Source organism: Trachypithecus francoisi, unplaced genomic scaffold, assembly GCF_009764315.1.
Source record: "Trachypithecus francoisi isolate TF-2019V2 unplaced genomic scaffold, Tfra_2.0 Lachesis_group21, whole genome shotgun sequence".
Classification (NCBI taxonomy): domain Eukaryota; kingdom Metazoa; phylum Chordata; class Mammalia; order Primates; family Cercopithecidae; genus Trachypithecus; species Trachypithecus francoisi.
In genome coordinates this window covers 5395118-5417672 of record NW_022681467.1, presented here as the reverse complement: position 1 = coordinate 5417672, position 22555 = coordinate 5395118, and positions in this window count along the sequence as shown.

Genomic DNA, 22555 nt, shown 5'->3' with positions numbered 1-22555 from the left:
TCCTGTGCCTGGAGAGCAGGAGCCCTGGGAGGAGCACTCCAGACACCTCCTTCTGGAGCCAGGGATGCCAGCCGTGCCAGTGATGGGCTGTCTGTGGTACCCAGGAGACAGAGCCTTGTTGACACTGCCGGTGTTTGTAAATCTCAAACGCGTCTGGCCTCAGGAAAATTGTTAATTTTAGGTGGGTTTTGGAGGCCTTTTCATCAGCAGTGAGCCTCAACATACCCAGCATGAGGAGAAAACGGAAAAATCTCAAATGATTTGCCGCCTATTGCTATGAGGGCCCTGCTGTTTTCTGGAAGAGGTTTGGAGTTCTGATCCTTGTAAATCAGTTTACAGCTCTACTTCAGGTGAATTTAACCATTAGGGATCATTTCACCCAGAGAGATGAATAATCAGGACCCTGAACACTGTTTTGCTTAGCCAAAGAAAGGAGTGGCCGGGCATGGCCACTCACTTGTAATCCTAGCATTTTGGGAGGCCAAGACGGGGATTGCTTGAGGTCAGGAGTTTGAAACCAGCCTGGCCAACATAGCCAAAATCCATCTCTAATAAAAAATACAAAAATTAGTCAGGCGTGGTGGCACATGTAGTCCCAGCTACTTGGGAGGCTGAAGTGTGAGACTTGCTTGAACCCGGGAGGTGTAGGTTGCAGTGAGCCAAGATCGCGCCACTGCCCTCCAGCCTGGGAGACAATGAGACTCTGTCAAAAAAAAGAAGAAATAAAAGAAAAGAGAAGGAAAGAAAAGGAGCCCACTCACATTCAAACAACACCCATGGGACCCTGTAAACATGGGGCTGCCTCTTTCAAATTGGTAGAAAAAAAAGAAATAATTAAAATAGAAGTCTGACTTTCCTTAAACATTTAAAATTAAGGGTGTTTTCAATAATTTACTATAAACAAAGACTAATCCCAGTATCTTGTGGCCGGCCTGGGCTCATGTACTATGTTTGCAGTGGGGTCATTTATGAGAAAGTCTACCAGCCCCATCTCCATTTTTGTGTTGTGTTCCTACATCTATGGGCCATCCCCTTCCACCCTACCCCCACCCTTTCTTCTCTCCATTATACAGTTTTCTCAGGTTATTACTGTTTAAGTTCAACAGGGTTTAAATGCAGCATTAAGCATCCTGATTGTTGAGAGTAGTGGCAATTACAGTCTGGGAGACCTTATAATTTCTTTAGGAAATCCAAGTCCGAGAGCCATCATGAGCACACGTTCTACATTGGTATACCTTCAGCGGAGGTGCTTCCTTATAAAGGAAAGAGGAAACCAAAGCAAACATACCAAAAAGATCCATTCCTTTAGATCAGAATAGAAACAGGCAGATGCCTTAGGAGCCCCTGTGTTCAAAAAGAACAGAACGTAGAATTTTGATGTTCTTATTATAGTTGGATTTTGGTATCTTGTCATAATAAATAAACTGTTATAAACATAATGCAAATGGATAAATGTATTTCTTGTATATGACTTCAAACATTTCTTTGCTTTAGGATATTTCATTTTTTCACTCCTTCTTTTAAGAGGAAGAGAGTGGGAAAATATAGCTTAAAAAAATAGTTGATCATCAACTCTTTCCTTCTCTAAGAAGTCTTTTTTTTTTTTTTTTGAGACGGAGTCTCGCTCTGTCGCCCAGGCTGGAGTGCAGTGGCCGGATCTCAGCTCACTGCAAGCTCCGCCTCCCGGGTTCCCGCCATTCTCCTGCCTCAGCCTCCCAAGTAGCTGGGACTACAGGCGCCCGCCAACGCGCCCGGCTAGTTTTTTGTATTTTTTTAGTAGAGACGGGGTTTCACCGTATTAGCCAGGATGGTCTCGATCTCCTGACCTCGTGATCCGCCCGTCTCGGCCTCCCAAAGTGCTGGGATTACAGGCTTGAGCCACCGCGCCCGGCCTCTAAGAAGTCTTAACTCCCAGCACATCACACCGGGATTGTCAGCACCAACTGGGCAGGCAGAGTTGTCCCAGGCAAAGCCCACTATTGTTGAACAGCAAATAACCCAACTTTACATACATATATATACATACATGAACACACACATGCACGCATACATTCACACACATACACGCACAATACATACAGGCACACATACACACGTGCACACACATTCACATAAACATGCTCCTGCATATACATATACATGCTCCTACGCACTCACACACACACCTTTACCTTTTGCTTTTGCTTCTGAGGGTGAGCCCAAGCGGCCTCTTCTTCACATGTCCAGTGAATGAAGGACTCTCACTCTCTGTTTAGGCACAATGAGATCTGAATAAAACATCAGACTATGCCAAGGAGACTCATGGTCACCTTCTTCGAGGTGTCAGTGGTGTCCGAAACAGCAACAACAAAGTCCTCATCTTTGATGTTACAATCTGGGATGATGCTGGGCCTGGACTTGTAACCAAGGGTCATCCAGCTTGTCTCTGGGCCCCGTGGAGAGCTGTGGGAAGACTAGACAGTGTCATCTTAAAAGCAGGCTCCTAGGTGGTCCTGGGAAGGAGATGCAGTGTGTCAAGTTAACTGAAGAGCTGGGCTCCAAGTCCTGACCGCTCTGTGCTGGACAGAGGGCAGGCGCCCACCAGGGATGTCGCCAAGGGGCTCGAGGCTTGGGGACAGCAAGGCCAGAGCACAGTGTAGAGACCTTTTGATCCTGGGCTTAGCTTCCAGTGCTGGAAGGCAGTGCAGTGGGGGTTTGAGACGATATTGATGTCCCGCACGGGCCCACTCGATTCCCCAGAGGGTCACGAGGCCAGGCCTGTATTTAGTTAGCGGTAATGATCTCGTTAGGGGTGTGAATGGGCCACCACCCAAGACATTCAGCCCTGCCAGCGGGCCTCCCCACAAGCCCTGCCTACCCTGTGTGGCCTTACACGGGATGTGAACTGTGATTAACAGACTTCCAGTGCTTAATAATTTGCAAAACAGCATTAAACAAGGGAAGTTGAGGACAATCAGAATGGGACACTGGCCAGGCAGGAGGTGGTTGTCAACAGAGCTGGGACAATCCCGTGAGCAGGGCCTTCACAAAGCTGGCAGGGTACAATGTCACAGCTGGCTGCTGGCGGGGTGCTGGGCTGACAGCGCCTTCCAGTCCATCCAGGTGGTGAGGCTGAGCCGGCCTTTTAACTTTGTGAGTTTCTTTAAAAGGGAAGAGAGAGAGGAGTGGGGGAAAAACCCTCCTGTTTCTTCAGTAGGGAAGAAAGTAAGAGGAGGCCCATTGAGCAAGAGAAAGAAAGAGATTAAGTAGCAAAGAAAGTGACAAGCTGATAATAGAGAACACTTTCAATGGTGGTAATCCTTGACATACAAGGACAAATATGAATACTTTTGTTCTTGAATTTAGATTAACTTTGTGTCAGGAGAGAAATTTAGATTAACTTTGTGTGCAAGTTGGTTTGCTTGTGCCTCTTGTGAGGCTCGGAGAAGGCGAGTTGACAGCGGATTGAGAAGGCCCCCGGAAAGCGGCCGCACAGGGGATATTGACGGGAACAACTGTAGCTGGGCAGTCTGTGTATTAAAAGACCACAGTGGTTGAAGGCAGAATAGGCGAATTATTAAAGATGTGAGATGTGGCGGCGTTTGACCTGTCTTTCTTTGTCTCACTGTGTTACATACCGTGAGGTCACCTCAGCCCTGTGGACGCTGTTTAACATTCAAAAATCATAAAAGTTTCGTATTTTTAATATCCATCACATGCAGAAAATCTGATTTTTATCAGTGTGTATTCAAACTTCCATGTATTAGGGGCCACTATCCACGGTTCTCAGAGCAACAGGAAGTTGGTTTTATGGGAACGTCGTAACGAGGAGGCTTGTTTGACTCCCAAGAAACATAACAACTTATTAAGACCCAAGGAAAAGACAAGATAAACCAAGAATGGTCTGGGTGGGTTGTATTTGTAGCTTCTTGTGAGTTCCGTTTTTTGAGCCTGCTAGAAGAGTCTAGCCTTCTTCTTAGGGGACATTGATTTCTCTCCTGCTTACTAATAATGAGAGTAAGTGTCCTCCACACCCCTGTCCCAGCAGTTCCTGTTGTTAAACTTATTTCACTTTGAAATAGTCCATCGTGCTGCTTCCAACCCAAACAGCAGGCTGTGTTTCCTCTGGCAAATATCTTTATCACTTTCAAAACAGAGCTCCAGCTGCCACACTGGATGTGCCCACGGAATTTGTCATGATGGTTTGCAAAATGTGTCCTTGGTATCCTTGAGTGTGGCTGCAGTGACACTCGGGAGAGGAGGCACACACCACGGGGGGAAATATCCAACACTTTGAGGTGTTTGGGGGCGGAGGTGTCTGCTGGAAGGACCACTTGAAATCCCAAATTGCTGCTTATGATTAAAGTGATGAGTTAACGCTTCTTTAAAAAAATGGCGACAAGCAGCTGGGACTGAGACGACCAGCGTAGTGTGGGTGATGGAGGTGTTGAGAGAGGTGGTGGGGACTTTGCAGGGGAGCTCCTTGGATGTCATCAGGCAGTGACATTGTGACATTTTGTGTATGTCGTACTTTGGGGCCACATTTCATCCAGTCAGGATAACTGACAGCCTTATTCTGTGATTTACTTAGCAGCTGGGATTTGTCTTGACAGCGATGCTTAATGTGTCCCTTTCCAGGATTGGCAGGCTCCCGAGAAAAGAACCCGGGGTCCTCCCGACTCCACTCAGTGCTGGCTGGCAGTGTGTCCTGGCCTTAGTGCCTCTGCTGTGAACTGGCACAAGTTGCCCCTGCCCTCGCTGCTCTTCCAGGGCCTGTGTCATCACCCACCATGGGCCTTGCCTTGGGTCCCTTGGAGTCTCCTGATTAAAACAGAAAAACAGAATGTGCTACCCACCAATTTTTTCTAGGAGTGTTTTCACGAAGGGACTGTTTTAGTGCAAAGGCTTGAAGCAGGCCCATTCTGGCAATTCTGAAAAAATGAAGGAGAGTTTAATCTGCTTCCATCAAAATAACTGTCTCATTGATTTCTTCCTGGACAAATCAGAATTGGATTTGCATAGGGCTTTGATATTTGCATGGGGTCTTTAAAGAACTGCTGAAAATAGCAGTTTTTTTAAAAAAAGCATTGGAAATTCTGTGGGAAACAGGAGTGATGGACATGTCATTGTACATCTGTCAAAACAAGTAGAATGTATATCATAGAGTGAACTTGAATGTAAATGTGGTCTTTGTTTAATAATAACTTATCAATAGCAACAAATGTACCACACTGATGATAATAATCATCATGATGGGGAAACTGTAGTAGGAGAGGGAACCTTCTGTACTTTCTGATCAATCTTTCTGTAAGCCTGTTATGGTTCTCTTAGGATTCTGTAAACCTTTTCTGTAAAACTTCTTTTAAAAAACAGTCTATTAATTTAAGGCTGGACGCAGTGGCTCATGCCTGTAATCCTAGTACTTTGGGAGACCAAGGCAGATAAATCACCTGAGGTCAGGAGTTTGAGACCAGCCTGGCTAACATGGTGAAACCCCATCTCTACTAAAAATACAACAATTAGCCAGGTGTGATGGCGGGCGCCTGTAATCCCAGCTACTCAGGAGGCTGAGGCATAAGAATCGCTTGAACTCGGGAGGCGGAGTTTGCAGTGAGCCAAGATCCTGCCACTGCACTCCAGCCTGGGAGACAGAGAGAGACTCCATCTCAAAAAAATAAATAAAATAAGATAAACAAATAAAAATTAAAAAGTCTGTTAATTTAAAAACAAACAAAAGGCATTGAGTTGACTCACAGCTAAGGTGGAGCATGTCTGTCTTCATTCATAGACACAGGGATTTGGCAGGCGCTATTGATGCTCCACCCTGGCCGCTCCTACACCCGGCTACTCATACACCGGCTTGATGGTTTCCATCTGCAAATGCCTGCTCCTCTTTGTTGGAACATTTTTTTGGTCCACAAAGGGACAGACCTGAAGTGCTCCTTTTCCCTGAAAGCAGCCTTCAAATAGTAGCTGAGAGGCATTGTGGGAGAAAACCCAGCCCCCACTGGGGTAGGGGGCTAACTGCACTGTCTCCCAGGGGCCCCAGAGGGATGGGCCCCGTTGCCTACAGTAGGCACCTGCTCCTTGATACACCTTTACCCACCCTTGCTCTCCTCGCTTCATTTCCCCATGCTCCTCCTGATGCCTCCTTAATTCACTGCCCAGTTCCCGTCTCCCATGCACATCAATGTCTGGGAGAGAAGCAGACCTGACTCTTGGCATAATCCACTGCCAGATGTGAAAATTGAATGAAATGTGCAAAGCTGTGATAGGAATATGTGTTTTCTGGTTTCAGCCTAGTTGGATGGAATGCCACTGAGGGGATTTATAATTCAAAAAATAAATTCTAAAAGAAATGATTTGGAAGTGCAAGGTGGCTCATGCCTGTAATTCTGCCACTTCGGGAGGTCAAGGGTGGATCACTTGAGGCCAGGAGTTTGAGACCAGCCTGACCAACATGACAAAATCCCATCTCTACTAAAAATACAAAAATTAGTTGGGCGTGGTGGGGCACACCTGCAATCCCAGCTACTCGGGAGGCTGAGGCACGAGAATCACTTGAACCCGAGAGGCGGAAGTTGCAGTGCGCTGAGATAGAGCCACTACACTCCAGCCTGGGAAACAAAGTGTGACTCTGTCTCGAAAAAAATAGATAAATTGGATGTAAAGACTAGGTGACTAGGAAGACTGTCTCTTTCAAATGAGGCACCTGGTCATCTAGGGCTATTTCTTGGCTGGCTCTGGGGAGCTGATGAATGTGGGTACATAAGAAGTCGTGTATAAGATGCTCTGCTTTGCTACTTTGTTTGAATTTAAGGCTTCAGCCACGGAGACTTGGAAGGACTTTCCCAGAGGGGAACACTGAGCAGTCATAAGGCTTCCTTCCTTGCTTGCCTGGAGCTGGTGTTCACCAGACTCAGGACAGCACAAGGGCCAGCACCCATCCTGCAGCGACATCTCTGGGCACGATCCATGCATGCTACGTTTGTGGGCTCCTTGGTGGACAACTCTCCTTCTCTAGCAAAGCACGAAAGAGCTATTCTTATTCTAGTCAATGACTTCGTTTGAATAGGTAATAGGTGAATGTGACATAATTATCCAATCAGGAATAATACAAAAAAAAGACATTCTCCTCTTCCATTCCCAGTCTTCCAATTCTGCTCTCCAGAGAGAAGTCTGGTTTTAGTTTCTCGTGTGCTCATGCATATATAGCCTATGTGTAAACAGCAAGTGTTGGTCCTATTTGTTAAAAAGAAACAGCAGTGTGGTAGATAGCCCCCAGGGATCCTGCCCTCTAGGTACCTGCCCTGTAGAAACACCCTTTTGAGGGTAGGCAGGACCAAGGCAGATGATGAGATGTCGCTCCTGTGATTGGGTTCTGTTACATAAGACCGTGCCGTGGCTATGGCTTTGAAGAAGTGAGCTGCCACATTGTCAGTAGGCCACACTGTTGGGACTTGAGGGGTGTCCGTAGGAGCTGAGAGTGACTTCTGGCTTACAGTCAATAAGGAACCAAATTTTGCCAATGACCTGAATAAGCTTAGAAAGGGACCCTGAACCTCAGATGAGACTACAGCCCCAGTCAACACCTTGATCCCAGTCTGGTGACATCCTGGGCCAAGCCTCCAGGTGACCCATACCCAGCCTCCTGACCTCAGGAAACTGGAAAACAATCCATTTCTGCTGTTCGAAGCTGCAATCTTTGTGGGAATATTTTACACAGCAATGAAGCACTAACACAAGTATAATGGTATTTGGAAAACACTTGTTTTCCTATTTGTTTTGTTTTGTAGCTTTTTTTTCCCACTTAAAAATCCATCTTGGAGATGATTCCAATCAGCAAATCCTTCTTTAACCCTGCGTGTGAACAGCTATTTGTTTGTTGTTTGATCAGCCAAATTCTTTTCCAAAGAAGCTTATGTTTTACAAATGAAAGTTCAGTAGCAGTGGTGCTTGGTCATACACTTAGGCTGTCTTGTCATAATAAGTAATGAAGTAACCACCAGGTGATGCAGAAGTAATGTGGCCAAAATAAGTTTCTGATTTTTCTATTTGTATCTGTTATTTTATTGGTTTGAAGATCAAATTGGTGAAGACCTTTAAAGATAAAGATAATTTCCAATGGCACATACTTAATAATTTGTCCTGTTATGGTTATGAAAGGCGAATGCACTTTCTTTTCTTATGAAAGCCATACCAGAGACATTCAGGACTTGTAACAGACTGACAAGTTTGTCACTGACTCAGTTTCCCTTTCCTCTGGCAAGTAGGTAACCTGTCCTAGTCTTCCTTGAGGTTCAGAGGCTGTGACTTCCAGTCAGTGAAACATGGCGGGAGCCAGTTCCCTTACCAGGCTGTCCCACAGAAATCTCCCACTGGATCCTCTCCACTCTCCCCACCTCCCACCTGCCAGCTGGAAACAGGATTCAAGAAAGAACTGAAAGTTCCAAGGGATGGTGGAACCTCAGGCTGCGAAGAGACTGGCGTTAGAATCACCCCATGAAAGGCTGCCTCAGAACACTTACATGGAATCATCATGTGAGCGAGACATTAAAACTCCCATTGTGTTAAGCTGCTGAAATTTGAGGACTGTTTGTTTCAGCAGAGAGCTTATTCTGACTGATATAGAACTGAGGATTTGCTTTCAGAAGGATTCTTTACTTTGCAAGAGGAATCATGCCAGGATCTCTTTAAGTTGCAGGCTCACCTTACATAGGTGACATGAAGCCACTTATTACAAACTGATCTCAGGGGCACATCAGTTATGCAAGCTGCTGGCACATTCAGGGCCATGCTCAAAGTGGGTGTTCAGCAAAAGGTATGCTCCACAGTTAAAAAAAAAAAAAAAAGTACACAATGACATTTATAGTAAGTTCTGATTAATATCATGATCTCCTAAAATTAATGCTTTAGTTGCAAATAAATGCTAAGTTTACATCTGTTTCGTTATTATTATTATTATTGTGAGACAGGGTCTCGCTCTGTGGCCCAGGCTGGAGTGCAGTGGTGTGATCGGGGCTCATTGCAGCCTTGGCCTCCCAGGCTCAAGAGACGCTCCCACCACAGTCTCCTAAGTAACTGAGACCACAGGCGTGCACCCCCATACCAGGCTAATCTTTGTATTTGTTTGTACAGACGGGGTTTTGCCATGTTGCCCAGCTGGTCCTGAACTCCTGGGCTCGAGAGATCCTCTTCACTTGGCCTCCCAAAGTATTGGGATTACAGGTGTGAGCCACTGTGCCCAGCCTTGTATTTGTTTTCTTATGATACATGTTGAATCTACTTTATTTGCTTAGTTGATTTATAGCTTTCCTGTTTTTCACTTTATTGTTTCAATGTCCCCACAAGCAGTCGTTGCAACTCAACGCAAAGCAATAGAAGAATTTCTTTCTAGCTCTACCTGTTATTTTTTTCCACTGGAATAAACAGGCTTCAGGAAAGTCAGTTTTTGGGTAACTTACATTGAGTTCTCAGGAGTTGTCCCTTGGCCAATGAAGTACTTGTTTACGTGGGCAGATAGTTTCCATTCAGCAAGATCCTTGAGAGTTACACGCACCTCTTGCTGGACTATGAGCTCTGGGAGGTCAGGAACCATGACCTTCCCTGCTCTCTCCACTGCTTGTGGCTCAGAGCCTCATGTAATTGATGGCCAGCAATTTCCCATTGAATGTAAGAATGATTCAGTAAAAGGTTCCTTTGCCTTTTGTGGCCACATAGATGCTGGTGAGTCCACATGCAGAAATGTATCTTTAAGCCAAGTACACTGGAGATATTAATAACAAAGATTCAGTTGAGCATCCTGTTTGATAGAGTTGCCATTCTGGTTCATTGATTCATTTTTAGGCCTCAGGTCACAGAATGAGGATTGGACGGACAGAACTTTGCTTTACAGCCTGAAAGAATCAATAAGCTCTCCACAGGAATAAGAAGAAAACATGAAGCTATGGGGAAAGTGGGGCGCTTCCAAGTAGGAACAGGAAATAAAAGACATTGCCTGAGGCCAGCTTTTCTGAAATGTTGCCATTGGCAGCCCTGGAGATCCACTTGAGTAGACAATCCTGTGAAAGGGAAGAAGGAATTCCAAGAACAAGTACAGGGAATCTGGAGCACTGCCGCTGCCTCTTCTTAGGAAAAGAAGCGGCCAGCTCGGTGGTTCACGCCTGTAGTCCCAGCACTTTGGGAGGCCGAGGCGAGGTGGATGGATCACCTGAGGTCGGGAGTTCGAAACCATCCTGGCCAACATGGTGAAACCCCGTCTCTACTAAAAATACAAAAATTAGCCGGGTGTGGTGGCTGGCGCCTCTAGTCCCAGCTACTCGGGAGGCTGAGGCAGGAGAATTGCTTGAACCCAGGAGGCGGAGCTTGCAGTGAGCAGAGATAGCGCCACTGCACTCCAGCCTGGGCGACAGAGCAAGACTCAAAACGGAGCGGGAGCAGGAGGCGGAGAGGGAGAGGGAGAGGGAGAGCACCACGTGGTCCTCGCTGCCATCTCAGTTGCATTTGGGGTTTGCGTCTGCAGTTGCTAAGAGCTCAGAGTGCGTGGTGTGCAGGGCGACTTGGGAAACCCAAGCGGGATAGGCCTATGGATTATTTATGAGAAAGAAAAGAAACCTTTTATCCCAGGAATGTGAGCCTCCTCTAAATGATCATGCCCAGGGAGGCACAAGAATGAGGCAGCAATTACATTCCACTCTCCTTCTTGGGCTGAAGTCATCAACTCTTAAAGCCTCTTGCTCTGTGGACCCGACTAACCGCCGCCCAAGCGGCTTTGCTATAACTTAACCCACCAACGCTGCTCTCCGCTGGACACCAGCTTACTCATATCCCCTATGATATGTTCAATGTCCAGCCAATCACTAATCGATGTTATTTCTGTCAACCAATGGGAATTATCGACAAATACCTTTGTGTCTGCCCATTCCTCGTTTCCCTTTTATCCTTTAAAAACCTGCTTGTAGCAAAGGCTAAATGGAGCTCATATCCAAGGTGACGGGTTTGAGTCTTCAGGGCAGCTGTCCTCACCTTGGCTCCAGTAAACTTTGTGAAATTATATCTGTGCTTTATGTATTTATATATACGTGAATTATATCTGTTCTTTAGGTCGACTTTTCCTTTTTGATGAAGTTACGTTTTACAGACTTCAAAAGGAAAAGAGAAGAGAGGAAGGTGATGTAGTATAAAATCACAGTAAAGACTGGGATGAAGGAAAGGGCACAGAACTTGAAAATTGAAGTTGGGGTATTTTTATTCACATGAAAGGACCTCTACACATTTCCACAGTCAGAAACTCGCTCCAGGGACCCAATTGCACTCCCCTACCTTGCTTTGTAAATTTGGTCATGGGCTTGGCTCTAAATCCACATTTAATTTATCTTGAAAAAAGATTAATGGTCTTGCTATATTTCAAGATATTATGGGATGGCAGGGACTTCTATTGGGAATAGGTGTGACCAATAGAGACACCGTACCTAAAAAAGCCCAACAGTAAGAAGTATTACCATTGAAGGCTGAACGCGGTGCCTCACGCCCATAATCCCAGCACTTTGGGAGTACCAGGCGGACGGATGAGGAGGTCAGGAGTTCAAGACCAGCCTGGCCAACATGGTGAAACCCCATCTCTACTAAAAATACAAAAATTAGCCGGGAGTGGTGGCACACGCCTGTAATCCCAGCTACTCGGGAGGCTGAGGCAGGAAAATTGCTTGAACTTGGGAGGCAGAAGTTGTAGTGAGCTGAGATCACGTCATTGCACTCCAGCTCTGGCGACTGTGTCTGGGGCGGCGGGGCGGGGGAGGAGGCGGTTAGAAAAGAAAAGAAAGAAATATTACCATTGAAGCTGAGGAGTGGAAAGGGCATGGAGGGAGAGAGGTGAATTTTGCAAACAAATAGAGAAGTCCAGCAAGCCTGTGTGATTTATTTCTATTGTAACTTTTGGCCAACGGCTAATGGCTGAGTTTCCAGGGATTTCTTTCTGTTTTCCCTATATATGGTGAGATCATAATGACTTTTGATGTCTTCAAGATAGACAAGCAGGGTAAAAAAGTTACTGCAAAAAAAAAAAAAAATCCAAAGCAAAATAAACAAAAGCCCATGTAGAACATAAGGTCCCCATCTCAGATGGATTATTCATGCCCCTGCAAGTGCCTGCTCCATTCTAGAAGAGGGTAGGTGTCCATTAGGTGTTTGTTGAAACTTTAGTTCAATGTATCTGTTTATCATTTATTAGGAATCACTGGAATCAATGCTTCTAAACATTCTATAGCAGAAAAGAACATTTTCTTTTTGATAGGAAAATTATTTTAATGAACTATTACGATATCTTTCCCTCTTTCCCTCTTGAATCCCATGAAGTTTAAACATGTTCAACATCAGATAACACGGCTCCTAATTTCGATGGGCTTCACATCCTGAATGTAACTACAATAAAAAATAAACTCATCACTAGATCTCAATTTACTTACAAAAGATCCCAGCTGTCACCCAAGGCCAAAATGGGTGGAGACGGTTTGGTTCACAGAAGTGGATCTCTGGCTATTGAAAAGCATTTTCAGACATTATTAACAAGAAGAATTGGCCCAGTGAATAATACAATTATGCATGATCTGTGATTCAGATATTCAAGTGCAAGTATTCAGAAAGTGCTGCTGCAGCTAATCCAGGGGGTAGTTTTGAAAACAATGACATTTAACCTATCGTAGCAATTGTTCTTGTAAAAGGCATGAACTGTTCTAATGAATAATAAAATCCAGTGTAAAAATTATGTCTTGGTGCTAGAAATCATGAAGGTGAACAACAGTCAGTCTTACCATATTAAGTCCCCTATACAGGGGAAAAATCAATACATTTAAAAGTGTTAAAGAAATTTCTGTAAAGAGGAAAAATACCAGCAAACACCCATTTCTTCTGTGAATTTCTAGACATGTACTTGTCAAGTTCAGTAAGAAAAATTTTAACTATTCAAAGCATAACATGAAGGACAGCAGTTAATCTGATTAGAGTAATGACATTTCTAATGTATTTATTTGGAGCAGCGATTGCTGAATTGCGCTGTTATTAGCAAGCTTGCCCTGTTTACTGGAATGCTGATACATATTTTAAAAATCTGTCTTTGCATAATGCAGGCTGAGCATGTGGACAATAGAAGGGGATCTTTAGCTTTCCTATCCTCCTTTATGTTTTATCTGATCTGCCTGTCTTGATTTGGAATGGGCCCCAGGGCTTTGTTATTGTTGATGCCTCTGCTCTCTCCCACTCCTCCCGGGTTCGGCCTCCTTGGGTTCTGATATCTGATACACTCATGACACCTCCGAGGAATGCAGCTGAGAATTCATTGTCCCTGGGCTTTTTAAGCATCCCTGTGAACTCTCCTTTCTTTTTCTAGTTAGGAACCGTTTCTCAGGCTTGATTAGTTGATTCACCAACCTTAAAATTATTGTATTTGTAATTTGTGAGTAGTACCAATTGCCCAAAACATTCAAGCTTATAACACTGTTGGCTGCAAGTGAGACAGGCTAGAACTAAGACCACTGCAACCTGAGGATTTTCCAAAATTGTGGTCTTTAATGAGGAGAGGGGAAATAAATATTTCTATCAAATCCCCATCTTAGCTCCATTCCTTTCTGAAATTGTAAATTCAACTGTATTAGTTTCTTTCATTTTGCATCTCAAGAACCTTCATTGGAACCTGAAAGTTTAAATCCATCAGAATGTAAGAATGGAATTAAACGTGTATTTTTTTAAAGAGTGGGGTGAAGATGCAAAACGAAAAAGAAAAGTTGTTATGGTCAGAATGTTTGTGTCTCCTCAAAATTCATATGTTGAAACCTAATCACCAATGTGATTGTATTAGGAAGTGGGGCCTTTAGTAAGTGATTAGATCCTTATGAATAGGATCAGTGCCCTTATAAACAGCACAGGCTCAGAGAGTCACCTCATCCCCTCTACCATATAAGGACACAACCAGAAGCCATCATCTATGAACAGGAAAGCTAACCCTCACCAGACACCATTTCTGCCAGCACCTTGATCTTGGACTTCCCAGCCTCCAGAACTGTGAGAAATACATTTCTGTTGTTTATGAGTCACTTAGGCTATGGTACTGGTTGGAATGGACAAAGACAGAAGTATGATCCAAATCATTGGATATTGGCAGTCTCTCCTATACGAATGACTTTTGTTTATATCCCCAGAGCTTAAGTGAACTTGAGGATTTGGACAGACCTGCAGCTAAACCACCCTTCTGAAGCCTTCGAATTGATGGGATGATAGTTTCATCAACCAATGGGTAGCTATTGAGCACTGGCTACATGCCAGGCTTTGAATACCAAGGAAACTAAGACAGATGAGGTTCATCTATGCTCCCATGTAGCTCTCTAGAGTGTCACAGACTCTTTCTTATTGGGATTTTTAACCTGGGGGATTCAGAGGTCAGTAACTATCTGAAATTACGGTAACATTTGCTCAAGAGTGCAGAATGATACTGTCCAATAAACAATGTACTGACTGCATTGGTGGTTATCAAAATGCTTTTACTCTGAGTGGTATAAAAATCACAAGCCTTGGCCTTGGAGGTAGGTAATAGAACCACTGAATAGGGTCAGTGTGAAGATGGGTGGCCCGGCAGGCTCCATGCAGACCAAGATGGGGAGGGCAACAGGATGACAGGGCATGGGTAATGCTCCTTCTGGCTACAGAAAAGACCCAGGAGCTGGAGACCAAATAGGCACTAATTTAATGGGGGAGTTTGATGAGCCTTCCTGTGCAAAATCATATATAGACAAGAGGGCACTGTTTAGCTAGTGATAGTTGAGTTAAACCAAAGGTCACACCAAGAATTTCCAAAATCAATAAAAAATTATTAGAATAACTTGATAAGCCATATTACTTGGTAAGCCATTTTATTACAAGATATAATATAAAATATATTTTATGTTATATAAGATATACTTCTATTATAATATATAATGTACATTATATATTATAAAAAATTAACTTATTTATAAAATAAGGAAGACACATGTTGATTTATATATTAATTTATGTTATCATGCCAGTTCTTAAACCATCTTTTGAATGTTATTTTCTGTCTACATCTGGATTTTTCAGAAAACTAACCATGGCTTTCTTTAAATTTTCATGTGGTTCTAATATTGGCAGGGCCAAGGTACAGACAGAGGCCCCATATCATATGCCTGAATATTTAAAACTTATCCATCAAGCTTCTAATAAAACATGTTTTATCCTTTTACCTTGAAAAACATTATTTTATAAAATGACCTGAAAGGCCAAGTTTATATTTGGGATTCTTGGACTACTCCGAGAGCCCAGCCTACATGTGGTGACACAGGGAAGGCTGGTCCCCAGTCCTCAGCATGATGCAGGATTTTTTGTTCCTTAGTTCAGCTAAAATCCTGGCTCTTATCTCATGACCAGGAAAAATTAGGCACATGGACACATTAAAAAGTGAGGAGAGCAGACTATATTGGATGAAAAGAAAACTCTCAGCAAAGAAAGAGGGGGTCCTGCCAACAGGCTCCCACCTCACAGACTGAATACCAGGCCACCACACATGAGCTGAAGAGGCCAGGCTCCTCCTGCTGCATAAGGCATGAAGTCCCAGTGGCTCTACCCCACTCTCCCAGTGCTCAGGCGGGTCCCAGCTCCATTGCAAACATATCCAGACAAGACGATGGGCAAGTTCCCTCATCTGCACAAAAGCATCTGATGTAAACACTTGTGGGGCAGGTTGGAAATTCTCCAGGGACCCTCCTTTTTCTGCCTCCTGCATCTATCAGTATGTCCTAATTTCCTTCTCTTTTCACCTCCAACTCCCTTCTTCACCTCAAAATGGCCAGATGTGGGCATCAAGACTCACCCACATCCAGCAGCAAATGGCCCTCCCAGGCTAGGGGCTATATAATCACAAGAGGATAGACCTGGGTAAGGGCTTATCCAGACCCTGGATGTAGGTTCAGGGCTGCATGCACAGTGAATTCAGGGATCCTGGTTACCTGAGCATGGTCCAAGGGAAGAAGGTACCAGGTGGGCTTGTCATCCCCAAGACCCCCATGCTTACCAGGGACTGCTCCCACCAATGACAGTGTGCCATGGTGTACCACGTAGCAATTCAGGCCCATTCCTGTGAGATGTGAGACTCTTTACTGGACAAAAATGGCCTGAGTGAAATCTCCTAGGAACCACCCTTCCTGTCTATCTCCTCTCCTTCATGTGGTCTGCAGGCTCTCTTTTGGCTGGCTGGCTCCCCTTCATCCTTTACAGGTGTTTTCCTTTGTACATCTAATTTCATGCTGGTATCCACCTCTTGGAGGACCTGAGCTAGCCCAGATCCCAATTATTATGAATCTACATTTTCCAAGATGGCTTAAATTTTTAGTATTTTGTTACATTATCCCTTTTTAATTCATCTATAGAAAATCTTATCCAGCTCCATGGATTTTAAAACATGTTTTACTTTGAAATAATTATAAAGTCAAAGGCAGCTGTAAAAATAGCAGATCTATGTACTCTTCACCCAGCTTCCCCCAATGGTCACATCTCACATTGCTTTAGTGCAATTTCAGCACATGGATTCTAAAACCAACTACATGCTGATCACTGCCCCATTTTATTTCTAGCTCAAACAGACCCTTTCACCTGAGCTCTGGATGCATCTCTTCCTACCTACTCAGCATTTCTACTTGGATGTCTAACAATCACTTCAATTTTAACATGTTCAAAATAGACCCCTTGACCCCCGGTTTCCGTCATCCAAGTATCTCTCAGTCTTCTTCAACTTTGTAAATGGCACTGTTGGCCACCAAGTTGTTGAAATCAATTATCTTGTGAAGCCTGTGCTTACTTGTCATGGCAGGCCTGTCCGCATGGGAACGTGAGGCCAGGAACCTCATCTGTCCTGTTCACTGTGGCATTTCCAGCACCTTGTACAATGCTTGGGCTGGAGCAGATGCTCAATAAATAATTTTTGAACACATAGATTTTTTGGTAGAGTGAATATCATGATGTTATGGTCACAGATGACACCAACCATCAGGATTTGGCTTTCTGAGCTATAGTCTACACACATACAAGATGAATGTCTAGAAAGGAATATGGTGTATCTCACAAATACATTGACAAGAAATATACTCACCTGATTAGGAAAATTTCAACCTGAGAATCGAGAGAAAGGCATAGATAAAACTTGGAATAAATATCCTTCCTGCCTCCCTTCTTCATTCCTTCCTTTTCTTCTTTCCTTCATTCCTTCTCTTGGTTGCTCAGGGTACATTTTCAAGTAACATTTAGAAGAGCACATTGACCTCTTTCTTATCCTTGCATATTTGATTGGCAGAATCTTTCTTTGACTTCCTATATGAAAGAAAACAAGATTGAATCACATCTTGTTCCCTCGCCATTTTGCACCAAGCACTGATGTCTTGTGGCATTTTGTTTGCTAGGGAAGTAAGGTCAATTTCTTTTTTTTTTTTCCCCCAAGACAGAGTCTTGCTTTGTCACCAAGGCTGGAGTGCAATCTTGACTCACTGCAACCTTCGCTTCCTGGGTTCAAGCAATTCTCCTGCCTCAGCCTTCCGAGATTACAGGCACCTGCCACCACACCGGAGTAATTTTTGTGTTTTTAGTAGAGACGAGGTTTCAACATGTTGACCAAGCTGGTCTCGAACTCCTGACCTCACGATCTGCCCACCTAAGCCTCCCAAAGTGCTAGGATTACAAGCGTGAGCCATTGTGCTTAGCCTGTGAGGTCAGTTTCTATGTCTTCTTCTTTTTGTCCTGCCTGGATGCTTGAAGAATATGACAAAGTGGTTAACACCATGGATTCTAGAAACAGGCAGTTCAGATTCTAGTTTTGCTGTATGACATTGGGCAAGTTATTTCACATCTCTGAGGTTCAGTCTTTTCACCTGAAAATGTGGGCTACAACCCCTCTTCACATGGTCACTGTGAAAATTAAATGCAATACATATAAAACACTTCAGACCAGTGCCTGGCACCTAGCATATGCTCAATAAATGACAATGCTTCACTTTCCCTTTGTAATCTAAAATACTTGATGGGAAGAGGCAAGGTATTTATTACCTTTGTAGATTTTGGCCTGCCAAGCAACATGACTACTCAAGTCTTTGTCTTGTCTTTTTTTGCTTTTCTTCTCAGTCTATGGAATGCTCAGCTTCAAGCAGTGAGCCTGCATCAAGTCTGTGTCATTCAAGGGGCCAAAGTTCCAGCTGCCATGGCCTTCTTCAGGACAGCAGCCCAGTTAGCTGGAGGCTGAACTGGATGACTTACAAGTGGTTGCACCTCCACAATGCCCCTGTAGCTTCTGCCTTAGTGGGCATTGTGTTTGGAGTGGAATCACCTGACCCAGGACTACTGAGATGACTTACGGTTATTAGTGCTGCCATCTTTGCACACCAAATTAGAGCATGGATGTTGTGCCCCAGTTAAGACAATCAAAAATGGCTCTTCAGAGGGAAGTAACAAGGTGGAGAAGAAAACCAGATGGGAGAAAACAAACAACAGGATGTGGGAAAACATCCAGGCAGAGGTGGCAGCCACAAACCCAGCTCCCTACCCATCAGGAAATGGGCCAAGAAATCACCAGGACTCTCCCAAGGGAGTTGGCAAATTTCTAGGCAAAATCTGGGCATTAGTCTGAATAAATGAATGAACACTGAATAAATAAATGAATAAACAAACCAGAATGTACAGGCTGCAGAGCTCTTGGCAACAGGTGCAAGCTGGGTCAGACATAGGAATAGTGAATGAAGCAAGAGAACAAAGTCACAGACTGAATATTAGGGTTGCCCCAGAGAAAGCAGGGCTCCCAAGCACAGGACTGAGTCAAGGAGCACTGTCTGGTACAAGACCTCAGTAATGACCAACAGATTTGGCCCCATGTCAATGAAGGCAGCTACCCAACTACTTTCATCAGTGACTGGCTAATATTAGGTCCACTCCATTAACTAACCAATATTTCATGGAGGTCTCCAGAGGGACCTTTGGAGTATTTTCAGGTGTTCTATAAACTAATTCAGAGTGTGCACATAGAAGCTAAATCATTTAAGGTCAGACCTTCCTCAGGGAGTTTATCCAGAGAGAATAATGGGCCCATGCTGGAGGTGCCTCCAGGGCCACCAGCAACCTGCATTGCTCTGCAATTGTCAGAAGCCTCATCTTAGTATGAATTCACAGACCTCAAGACAAGGATGTGGATGCAAGAGAAGTGCAGGGAACACTGGAGAGAAGTGGGGAACTGAAACATGGAAGTAACGACAGTTGATACACGGTACATTATTAAGCCAGCTGCCACTTTGGGCACTCAAGCTTAATCTCATGAGAAAATTGGGAAACGATGCAAAACACAAGCCTCAGAATTACCCAGCTCTATTAGGGAGGGAGTTGGGGTACTGACACACCAAATAATAAGAGTCATTGGCTGAAAGCTGTTTCTTGTGAGGGAGTGTTTATTCCTAGTACTTCTGTCCATGTATTTGTAGTTAGAAATTGACCAGAGTCTGAGGTTTATCGGTTAGTTTCTTCTGCATAACAAACCACATCAAAACTTGCTGGTGGATGATAATATCTATTCTTTTTTTTAATTTTTAAAAATTTTTTTCAACCCCTTCTTCTTCTGAAAATAACCCTCTATTCTACTCACAATTCTGTGGGCCAATGGTTTGGCATCTGCCGTCAGCCATCAAGTCAGCTGGTGTCTACATGATCTAGCATGGCTTTACTTAAACATGTCTAGTGTGGACAAGCTGATTGTTGGGATAATGAAAGTGGCTGGACCAGGCTGGTCTCAGCTTCTTCACCTGTAATAGTCACTGGATTCCAAGAACACCACAAACGTAAGCCTCCATGTGCAAGTTCTTTTTGAGCCTCTGCTGTACTCCACATTTGCTACTGTCCCACTGACCAAAACAAGTTGCATGGCCAACCCAAACTGGTGTAAGATTGTCAGATAAAATGTGATATGTCAAGTTAATTTTGAATTTCAGATAAGCAAGAAATAATTATTTTGGTATTAGTATGTCCTATCGAAAGATGTGGTATTAGTCAGGGGTTCTCCAGAGACATAGAATCAGCAGGAGATGATAGATAGATGATGATGATGATGATGATAGATAGATAGATAGATAGATAGATAGATAGATATAGATGATAGATAGATAATAGATAATAAATAGATAGATAATAGATAGATATGCAAGAGGAGGCTTTTCACAGAAATTGGCTTACATTGTTATGGTTATGGAGGCCAAGAAGTCCTACAATCTTCTGTCCGCAAGGGGAAGAACTAGAAAGCCAGTGGTATAATTCAGTTCAAGTTAGAATGCCTGAGAATACGGGATAGGGGTACTAATGGTGTACATCCCAATCTGAATCCAAAAGCCTGAGAACAAAAAGGCTGAGCTCTGATGTCCGAGGGTAGGAGAAAATGGATGGGACAGCTCAAAAAGAGAGAGTGAATTTTCCTTTCCTCCAGCATTTTGTTCCACTCAGGTCCTCAAGGATTGGATGGTGCCCACCCACACCGGGGAGGGCTGTGTTCTTTACTCAGTTTACCAACTCAGACTCCAATCTCTTCCAGAAACTCCCTCCCAGGCACAGCTGGGAATAGTGCTTGACCAGCTACCTGGGCATCCCTTAGGCCAGTCAGGTTGACACATTAACCATCACAGATGTCTTCTCTGACCACCTTCCTATCCCATTTTTCTGCACATCACAGAGAGAATGCAACGCTTTTTCTTCTTTGTACTTTTCACGTTTACATAAGTAGTTAGATATTTATGTGTTTGTTTACTAGTTTATTGCTGTCTTCCCTTCCAAACTGTAATCTCCATAATAGGGACCAGCAGCATTTGAGCCTGGCACCAAGAGGAAGTCCTGGCATTCAATTAACACACACTAAATAAACGAATGAACAAACTAAAGAGCAAGCAGATGAAATAATGAGTGTACAGTTGGCCTACATCAGAGTTCAGGGTTCAATCCCCTCAGAGCCTTTGTCCCTTATGTCCAACCCACAGCAGCCTTGTTTAAAGATATAAATACCCTCCAATGTCAAGGTGACATCACAAATACTCAAGCTTCTCTCTTGTGGTTTATTAAAAGCCTGGCTGAACCCTTCAATGCACTTAATTCACCATTACTTACTTGTTCTTTATTCCCTCCATATGCATTGTGTGAGTTTGTGTATGCATCTTTATATAAATTCTTATTATTCAGGTTCATAAAATATCCTTTATGAGAGGAACTATACATGGCTGACCCAGATGCACATGAGGAAATGTTTCATCTCTCAAGAAGAGCCTTCTGTGCATCCCGCCATCCCCCTGCCATGTGGCTTACCCAGGAGACCTAATGGTTCTGAAAATTGGAGCAGCTGTTTGGCTCATAAATTACTGACCTACTGTGTGCATAACAAGTGGGACTTAAATATAACCAGCTGGGGCTATTTTTGTCAAAACCAGATTTTGAAATCTTGCATTCATAAAAGCGTTTGGGGTGTCTTTTTGATATAATTGTGTATCTATCTGTCTGCCTGTCTGTCTCTTTGTGTATGAAAAGAGAGGGACAGAGAGGAACGTGGAGGGAAACTCAAGTAAGTGGATTTCATGTGCTTTATTAATCACAGCCAAAATATATTTTCTTCTTCAGCAAAGCCACGCTAGTTTATCTAACATTTGTCTAAAAAAAAGTCGCAGTTTATATTAAACCCAAATCCAGGGCCAAAAAGGCATGAACCTATAAAAGACCATGTTTACAAGAAAAAAGGCTGTCAAACACTGAGCAAGGAGTACTGTTTACCTCTGCTGTAAAACTACCATTATCATATTCTTCCTTCTATTATTTTTAATAGATATTAAGTGGTTTTAACCTGATCATTATGAATCGCAAAAGATTAATGTTTTAAAGTATGTGATGATACTCTTTCCACAGCCCTTGTGAAATCTATAAACAACAAACTGTAAAGAGTGGTTACTAACTTTGGTGGGAGCTTATGGACTCCTTAGAAATCTAATGAAAGCTATGAACCCTCTCCCCAGACAAAAAAAATACACCCACAGTTTTGCAAGTTTTGCATACAATTTCTGAGGCTTCACTCACCATTGGAAAGCCATCCATGAATTCTAGGTTCAGAATCCTTTCTCTAAAGGAAATATAACATGTAATCATGTTTAAAGGACATGGAGTTCAAAGTCTTTCAAGAACCTTTGAAATAATTTAATCCATACTCTCATATAGGAGGTATGGACAGAAGTTTAGAGAAGATACGACTTGCCCAAGTCACATAACAAATTTGTGACAGAGTTAAAAAACTATATGCTGTTTTAAGGCAGCTTCTTTAGAAGCAGGCCCTGAAACAATGATTGGTGTTCAGATGATTTTTAAAAGAGGTGCTCTCAAGGGAGACAGTTGAGAAGTGGGAGTAGAAGAACAGAGTGAAGGAGGAAGTCAGACAAGGTGCCCTCTCAGGCAAGATCTGCAAAGAGGGGTCCTGCAGGGGACAGTAGGGGATGGATGGTGCCCATGGCAGTGGGTTGGGCTT